At 66.1% G+C, this 8,634-nt stretch overlaps 1 long non-coding RNA gene across 1 annotated transcript; it reads right to left on the bottom strand.

Annotated features, from left to right (window-relative positions):
• Positions 1–718: 718 nt before the first annotated feature.
• LOC142605302 (uncharacterized) lies at positions 719–4,885 on the bottom strand. The gene is made up of 4 exons (XR_012838997.1): positions 4,519–4,885; positions 3,927–4,020; positions 1,532–1,633; positions 719–814 (listed from the first exon to the last, which is right to left on the bottom strand). It is a non-coding gene; the product is annotated as an uncharacterized LOC142605302 (long non-coding RNA).
• Positions 4,886–8,634: the final 3,749 nt, after the last annotated feature.

Genomic DNA, 8,634 nt, shown 5'->3' with positions numbered 1-8,634 from the left:
GAAGGAATCTATTGACAGTCTGTCTTCACATTTCTGTCAATTCTTCCGGAGACATCATTAAATCCAAGAGTGGATCTTAATTTAACGTGTTAGCTAACGGGTTATTTAATTAGTTTTCAATACCCCCCCAAAAAAAAAGTGGGGGGTGGGGAAATGGGCTAAGTATTAAGGGGAAAAAAAAAAAAAACCCCAACCAAACCCACAACGGAGAACAAGATGATGTAGACATACAGATTTCCCGGATCTGCAGAGAAATCGTCTCCTCAGCCCCTTCGCCCCTTCTCTCTCACAAGAAAGAGCCCTGTTGCGTTTCCCCTTCTCCCCACTGTGTTCAATAATAAATGAAAATGGTAAAAAGCAATTCATACACAGGCTAAGCGTCTGGATTTATTATCAAGACAATTACACCGAGGAGAATTCCCGGAAAATTACTCTTCGAAGTCTTTCTCTGCCACCCCCTCCTAGTTTGGATAAATACAGCAGCAATTACTGCTGCGGGAGAGAGGCGGGTACGGGGAAAGGGGTGCCACTGCCTCGCGCCCCAGCCAGACTGGCCGTCAGGGTGGCACCTGCCTTCGGGGTAGCATCTGCCGTGGGGGTCACACCTGCCGTGGGGGTCACACCACCTGCCGTGGGGGTCACACCACCTGCCGTGGGGGTCACACCACCTGCCGTGGGGGTGGCTTTGTGCCCAGGGCAGCAGTGGAGTTTGATGGGAGTCGGGAGGGTTGGGGGCAGCGGACGCACGTGTTTCCCTTGGACAGGTCTGGGCGATGGGTATCGGCCGTGGCCGGCCAGCGCTCTGCATGTGTGCCTGTGGGTGGGTGGGTGGATATGAGCCGCTTTGGATTATTTTAGTGACAAGCACAGCATGATCCAAGCGAGCCGGGGTGGGTGAGGGACAGGCCCGGGCGCCCCATCCTGCAGGGACCCGCTGCCCATCCCCGCTGAGCCCAGGGCGGCTGCTTGGTCTGGCTGGAGGTGTGCAGGTCCCTGCCTCATCCCGGCTTCGTCCCCCGTTCCTGCCTCGGTTCCTGTTTTACCTCGTCCCCGTCCCTGCCTTGTCCCCTTCCCTGCCTCATTTCCCATTTTTCCTCACCCTCACCCCTGCCTCGTCCTTGTCCCTGCCTGTCCCTCTCCCTGCCCGTTTCCATCCCTGCCTATCCCCGATGCCGCTTCGTCCCCATCCCTGCCTCGTCCCTGTCCCTGCCTCATGTCCCCATCCCTGCCAACTCCCATCCCTGCCTATTTCCATCCCTGCCCGCCCCCGTCCCTGCCCGCCCCCGTCCCTGCCCGTCCCCACCGCTGCCTCCCCCGGCTCTTGCCGCAGGACTCGCTGCCTCGGGGCGCGCCGGGTGCCCGCAGCCCCCGGAGAGCGGAGTTACCTGTTGCGGGGACCGAGCGGCAGGAACCGGGGTGTGTGGGGGGGGTCCGGGCCCGGCAGCACCCCCCACCCCCCCGTAGCCCTTCCCCGGCCCGCTCCGCGGTGGGGCCGAGCCGGAGCAGGATGGCGCAGGGGGCCCGGACGTACCTTCCCGCTGCCCTCGGGCTGGAGGAGCAGACTCCCCAAAATCGGGATCCTTCGGAAGAGGCAGAAGCCGGGAGAAGGAGCCCTGCGGCGGCAGGAAAACACCTGCGGGAAATACAGACAAGCGGAGAATATATACACACATATCTGTCTCACAAATATGTAAAAGAAATACGGCGTCTTTCTGTATCTACATCCTGATATACATTGCGGATAAAATACCTCCGCTGAACCGGCGTGTTTCAGCGCACGGCGCGATGCAGAATCGCGCAGCAGCGCGGTGGAAAGCGCCCGATCCGTCGGTTCCTCGATGTTTCACACCGCGCCGGCCCCGGCTCCTCGGGCCCGGCCCCCCCCCCGCTCACGACCCCCCCGGACTCTGCCCCCCCCCCCCCCGAGGCCTCGAGGAGCCTTTGGGGTGCTCAGGGAGCCGGGCTTGAGGGTCCCCGAAAGGCACAAGGAGCGACAAGTGGAAGAGGGCAGAGGCCGGGGGGGGCGGGGGGAGGCGGCGAGGGGCGTTTTGGAGGTCTGGGGGACAACCGCCCGGACCCGCAGAGCACCGACAGACTCGTTGCATGTCTCACGTCGTGGTTTATAAATCCACCCGCCCCCACAGCCCGGTCTCGGGGACGGCCGGGCCCGACCGGGGAAAGGCGGAGAGGGGACGGGAGGGAAGGGGGGGGGGGAATGGAAAAAACAAACAAACAAACAAACAAAAATCCCCCCTCGGAGCCGGGCCAAATCTCAGCCGTTTGCAAGGGGTTTCCCCCGAAAGCCCCGGCGGGGCCGAGCCCACCCCGCGCCGCTGCCAGGGTGTAAAGTTCAGGGCTGCTCTGCCGGGAACTTTGAAAACAAATTGCGGATGAAAGAGGCTCCCGGAGGCCCCCGTTGATTTTCCCGCAGCTCGGGGCAGCGGGGGGGGCCCGGCCCGGCCCCCGGTGGCGGGTGGGTGCGGAGCCCCGGGGGCGCACGGCCCCGGCCCGGGCTGCGCCGGAGCTCGGCGGGGCCGCTTCGTTCGGGTGAATCGTGTGGGGGTTACATCGAAAAGAGCAACCGCCCGTCCTCAAACTGCCCCCCCGGGCCAAAATTGGATGGACACCCCCCCCCCCGGCCCCGCTCCCCGCCACCGCCGCGGCCCCGCCGCTCCCGGCCGCCGAGTTTCGGGGCGGCCCAAAGTTTCGGGGTAAACGAGAGAAGTCTCTGGAAAGGCTTTGGCGGGGCCGGTTCTCCCCCCCACCCCATCCCCGCCGCCCCACCGTTTGGTTTCCCCCCGTTGCTGCCGCTTTTCCCCGCTCCCAGCTCGGCCCCGACCCACCGAGCCCGGGGCAGGCGGGCGGGCGGCGGCGGAGGGGGGGGGCTCCCCGGGAAATTTTTCACCGGGGAGGAGAAATAATAAAATATATATATATATATATAAAAAAATATAAATATCAACCCGGAAAAGGAAAATTAAAAGAAGCCGGGAGCGGCGGGGAAAGGGCCTGATCTTGCAGCTAAAATTGTCTTAAAACAATCCAAGCCGCCGAGGGGGCAGAGCGGGGCGGGGGGGGCGGGGGGCGCTCGGGATTTTTCGCAGAGAGAAAAGGGGGGGGGGAAAGGGCCGGAGTTTCTGCCCGGCTGGATCCCTGCCACAAACCCCGGCGCAACGCGCTGGGCGCCGCGGGGAAATCGGGGAAGGGCAAATGAGCCCCGAAAACGCAGGACACGGCGGGGAGGGGAGGGCGGGAGGTGCGGGGCCGCCCGCGGCCGCCCTGGGATGCGCGGAGGCAGCGCGGAGCCGCGCGGAGCCCCGGGGCGGGGGGGGGGCGCAACGGGAACGGCGGGGCTGGGGACCGGGGTGCTGGGGCTGCGCCCCCCGGAGCGGGTTTCCCCATATCCCGCTTTAATAACCCCAAATCCGGGAGAAACTTTTCCGGCGTCGCTGTTTTTTCCTGCCTTGGTTTGTTTTGGAAGCGAAAGCGTTTGAATCCCCTTCAAAAACCGGTATCAAAGTCTCTTTTTTTAAAAGCTATTGATTGCAAAAGTCTTATTTAAACCAACACATTTTAGTTTCTCACATTTTAAAACATCATCTGGGGCCCATTGTATGGAAAATCGATTAGCAGAAATTGCCACGCTCTTTGCCTCCCTCTTGATTGTTGTAAAATCGAGACATCCATAGGCACAGGCTGGGCTGGGGAAGATTTGGAACCGAAATGAAAGGGTTTGCGAGGAATCCATAGGCACTAAATAATTCACCTGCCAGGCGATGGTGCTGTTATTTTGAAGCCTTAAAGAACTTTAAGGAACTTGGGCTCCTATAGGAACAGTGCTATGGCGGGATGCGCGGGAGCCACGTTGCCGGCTCCTTCTCCTTCCCTGCCCGGCAAAACAAAATGGTTTATCCCCTGCCTGGTACCTGGTCGCCGGCTGCAATAAATACTGCCCGCAGGTGCGCGCCCCGCTCCTCTGGGTATATTCCTGGCCGGGTCGTTTGGGCTTTCGAGCTGTTCCTAAGTGGAGGGGAAAAAAAATAAAAATAAGAAAAATAAAAATGAAATAGATTTGAGCGCAAACCAACCCCGGTGCAGCGCAGCGGCACGGCCCCGGAAGGCAGGGGTACAGGCAGGGAGCGGGCAGCAGTGCGAGTCCTGCCTCCGACGCTCCTTCCCCCGGGCTCCGGGGCTGCCCCGCCGCTGCCGCTGCCTCCCGCCCGGGCCGACCGGGAGCGGGGCCGCCCCTTCGGTGCGGGCAGCCCCGAGAGCCCCGCTCCGCCCGGCGGGCAGCGAGGCGCAGCCGGGGGGGTGCTGAGCGGGGTCCTGAGCCGGCAGGGGGTTGGGTTGGGGTTGGGTTTTTTGGGGGGCGGGGGGGGGTACTGGGTCCGCCCGGCTGCCCCTCTCTCCCCGCTCGTCCCGTCTAAGCGAAGGCGTCGGTCCCTCCGGGGGGGCTGCGGGGGGGGGGGCGGGCCGGGTGGAGGCTGCCCTGGGGCCGCGCTCCCCCTCCGCACTTACCGCTCTCCGCCCCCGGGGTGCCGGCGCTGCCCGGCTCCTCTCGGAGCGCTGCCCGGGCGGCTGCGGAGGAGCAGAGGGGTGGGAATTAAATAGGGAGAGGGAGCTCAGGAAGAAAGAGGAGGCGAGGGAAGGGATCAATAGCATCCAGCTGGCGAATGGAGACCGGGCCTCTCCCCCGCGCTGCGCCCCGGCCCATCGCCAGAGCCTCTGGGCGCCCCGAGCAGCTTCCCCCGGGGCTGGGGCCGCCGCGCAGGCAGCAAACCCCGCCGGGCTCCGCACGGCTCCGCAGCGGCTTGGGCCCGGGGCCGGCTCCCGGGGCCCGGCCCGGGGAGCTCCCGCCGCCTCCCCGCTCCCCCGGCCCCGCGTGTCTCGGTGCCTCTCGCCTAATGATATTGCATCGATCGGGGAAGAACCGGGGGGGGGTGGGAGGGGGGCGCGGGGCTACCGCATTACTCAATTATGTCGCACTAATTACTAAAAAGTCTCTCTCTTTTCTGTTGTTTGCTCGGTGCCAAGCCCGGCGGAGGGCAGAGTCCAGCGCCTGCCCCGGGGGGGCCCCGGTGCTGCGGCCCCGGCGATGCTGGGGGGGGGCGGGCAGTGAGCCCGGCCCGGGGACGCTGTGCGGGACGGCGGGCGCGCTGGGCAGCTGCAGGGATAGATCTATCGATGGGCGGTCGATGGGCCGGTCGATGCGCTATCGCCATTATTACACTCAGTGAAACCCTTCCAGACGCGGCTGCTTCATCCCTGGTTTGTTCCCCGCCTCCTCCTCCTCCTCGCTGCGCATCTCGACACCCCCCACCCCCCCCAGCATCCTCTGGCGCTGCCCGGTTCCGGGCACCCCCTGCCCGTTCCTGCCCGGTTCCGGGCACCCCCGGCCCGTTCCTGCCCGGTTCCGAGCACCCCCTGCCCGTCCTTGCCCGGTTCCGAGCACCCCCTGCCCGTTCCTGCCCGGTTCCGGGCACCCCCTGCCCGTCCTTGCCCGGCTCCGTGTCCCGTTACCTGCCTGGAAGCCCCCCACTGCCCACCTGGATGGAAGGGACTTCGCATCCCCGCCGAAGGCCCCGGGACGCGTCTCCCTCCCGGTGCCGGGGTCCTGCTCACGGCCCGCGGACCCTCCCGGCAGTGGAGCACCGGGGGGAGAGCGGGGAGCGGGGCGCGGACCGAGGGGGGCCGGATTCCTCCCACACCCCGGCTCGGCCGGGCCCGTCCCGGCTCCGGGGGGCTGGACCGCGGTGTAAGGGGGTTACAGGGGCAGAACAGGCGCTGAGGGAGGACCGCTGCTCCCCCCCGGCTCATCCTCTGTCCCACGGGTGACCACACCGCGGCCGTGTGCCGGGAATTTGCAGGGCGTTATGTCACTGAACTGCGTGACTTCCCGGGGGTGGAACGGAATGGGACCGGGTGGGATGGGAGGGGATGGGCTGGCGTGGGGTGGATGGGGTGGGAGGGGATGGGATGGGATGGAAGGGGATGGGTGGGATGGGGTGGGGTGGGATGGGATGGGATGGAAGGGGATGGGTGGGATGGGATGGATGGGGATGGATGGGGTGGGAGGGGATGGGATGGGATGGAAGGAGATGGATGGGATGGGGTGGGGTGGGATGGGATGGGATGGATGGGGTGGGGTGGGATGGGATGGATGGGGTGGGGTGGATGGGATGGGATGGGATGGAAGGGGATGGATGGGATGGGATGGGGTGGGATGGGATGGATGGGGTGGGAGGGGATGGGATGGGATGGAAGGGGATGGATGGGGTGGGAGGGAATGGAAGGGGATGGATGGGGTGGGAGGGGATGGAAGGGGATGGGATGGAAGGGGATGGATGGAGTGGGATGGGATGGATTAAAACGCACTGAGGGAGGTTAATTTTTGCTGAATTATTCAGTGCGAAGCCGGGTGGCCGGTGACACCCCGAGCAGCGGCCCTGCTGTCTTGCTGCTGCAGCTGCCCCCCGCCGGAGCTCCCAGGCCCGACCGGACAAGCCCTGGAGCCCGGCAGTGACCGGGCACCGAGCAGCCCACGCGGGGTTGGCGGGGCCCACTCGGGGAAAACTACGGGGTTTATTTTTACTTTTTCGGTCTGTTCAATAAAGCTTCGGAAACCGGCTGGTCCCGGCCCGGAGGAGCGGCCACGGCCGGGAAATGCCGGACCCGCTTCATCCGGCGCTCGCCGGGAGCCGCCGGCGCTGCCCGCCGCCCCTGGGGATGGGGAGCCCGGCTCGGTGCGGCGGGGCCGGGGCGGCTGGAAACGTGCCTGGGAAGGACACCGCGTCCCAGCCCGCCCGGTGGCCTAAACCCGGCTCACGTCGTCTCTTCACCCCGTTTTCCTCCCCTCCATCTCCCTTTCCCTTTCCTTTTCCCTTTCCTTTTTCCTTTCCCTTTCCCTTTCCCTTTCCCTCTCCCTTTCCCTTTCCCTCTCCCTTTCCCTTTCCCTTTCCCTTTCCCTTTCCCTTTCCCTTTCCCTTTCCCTCTCCCTTTCCCTTTCCCTTTCCCTTTCCCTTTCCCTTTCCCTCTCCCTTTCCCTTTCCCTTTCCCTCTCCCTTTCCCTTTCCCTCTCCCTTTCCCTCTCCCTCTCCCTTTCCCTTTCCCTCTCCCTTTCCCTCTCCCTCTCCCTTTCCCTTTCCCTTTCCCTCTCCCTTTCCCTTTCCCTTTCCCTCTCCCTCTCCCTTTCCCTTTCCCTTTCCCTCTCCCTTTCCCTTTCCCTTTCCCTTTCCCTCTCCCTTTCCCTCTCCCTTTCCCTTTCCCTTTCCCTTTCCCTTTCCCTTTCCCTTTCCCTCTCCCTTTCCCTTTCCCTTTCCCTTTCCCTTTCCCTTTCCCTTTCCCTTTCCCTTTCCCTCTCCCTTTCCCTTTCCCTCTCCCTTTCCCTTTCCCTTTCCCTCTCCCTTTCCCTTTCCCTCTCCCTTTCCCTTTCCCTTTCCCTTTCCCTCTCCCTCTCCCTTTCCCTTTCCCTCTCCCTTTCCCTTTCCCTTTCCCCTTCCCTTTCTTTCCTTTTTCCCTTCTCCACCACCGCTTCCCAGGGCCCTGCAGCACAGAGCCGTGTGCCCCCCCCCCGCCACGCGTGTACCTGTCACCCCTCCCCGTGCCGAGGACACCCCCCCCCCCCACCTCCCGGTAGCCTCCGCTGCCCGGGAATGGGAGGCAGCGCCCACCGGGGGGCGGGGGAAAGGTGAGGGGACACGCGTGGGGAAACACGGGCGTGTGGGGACAGGCGTGTTCGGGGTAGAGGAGGGCAGCCAGGTCCCCGGAGGGGACAGAGGGAGGGAAGCGGGGGGGGGGCAGCCAGATGTGTGCACGGGGGGGGTTGGGGTCAGCCAGATGTGCGGGGGCGCAGGTGGGCACAGTGCTGCAGCGCCGCCAGATGTGCTGGGTGCCGGCTGCGGGGGGTCACGTCGGTGCTTGGGGGGGGGGGGGGGGCGTCACTCCGTTCCGAGCGGGGAGGCACCCGGTACGGGGGAGGGTCACCCCGGTGCGGGGGGGGTCACCCCGGTGCGGGGGGGGGGTGTCACCCCGGTGCGGGGGGGGTCACCCCGGTGCGGGGGGGGGGTGTCACCCCGGTGCGGGGGTCGGGCGGTGCGGGGGGGGGGTGTCACCCCGGTGCGGGGGTCGGGCGGTGCGGCCCCGCCGTGTGCCAGGCGCCTCCGGCTGCGCTCCGCGCTGCCCCCGCCCGTTGCCCCCCCCGCACCGGAGGGGGGGGGGGGAGGGGGGGAGGGGGGCGGTGCGGCTCGGTTCGGCGGGGGGGGCGGGGCGGGGCGGCGCTGACGTCACGCCGCGGCCCAGAGCGAGGCTGCCGGGAGCCGGCGGCCGAGGCGCGCCGCAGCCGCCCCGAGCGCACGCACCGCACCGCACCGCACCGCTCCGCACCGCTCCGCACCGCTCCGCACCGCTCCGCGCCCCGCTCCCCGCTCGGCCGCAGCCCCCGCACCGCAGCGCACCGAGGCGGGCTGGGGCGGGCGGGCGCGGCGCATCATGCTGGCCTGAGCGCGGGTGCGGGAGATCGATCCCCCGAGCGCGGAGTCTGAATTAATCCAGGCAGCCGGCGCGGGGGGGGGGGGGACCGGCGGTGGAGGAGGAGGAGGAGGAGGAGGAGGAGGAGGCGGCGGCGGGGGGGGTGGG

Source organism: Balearica regulorum, chromosome 26, assembly GCF_011004875.1.
Source record: "Balearica regulorum gibbericeps isolate bBalReg1 chromosome 26, bBalReg1.pri, whole genome shotgun sequence".
Taxonomy (NCBI): Eukaryota; Metazoa; Chordata; class Aves; order Gruiformes; family Gruidae; genus Balearica; species Balearica regulorum.
This window is presented reverse-complemented; position numbering and strand designations above follow the sequence as displayed.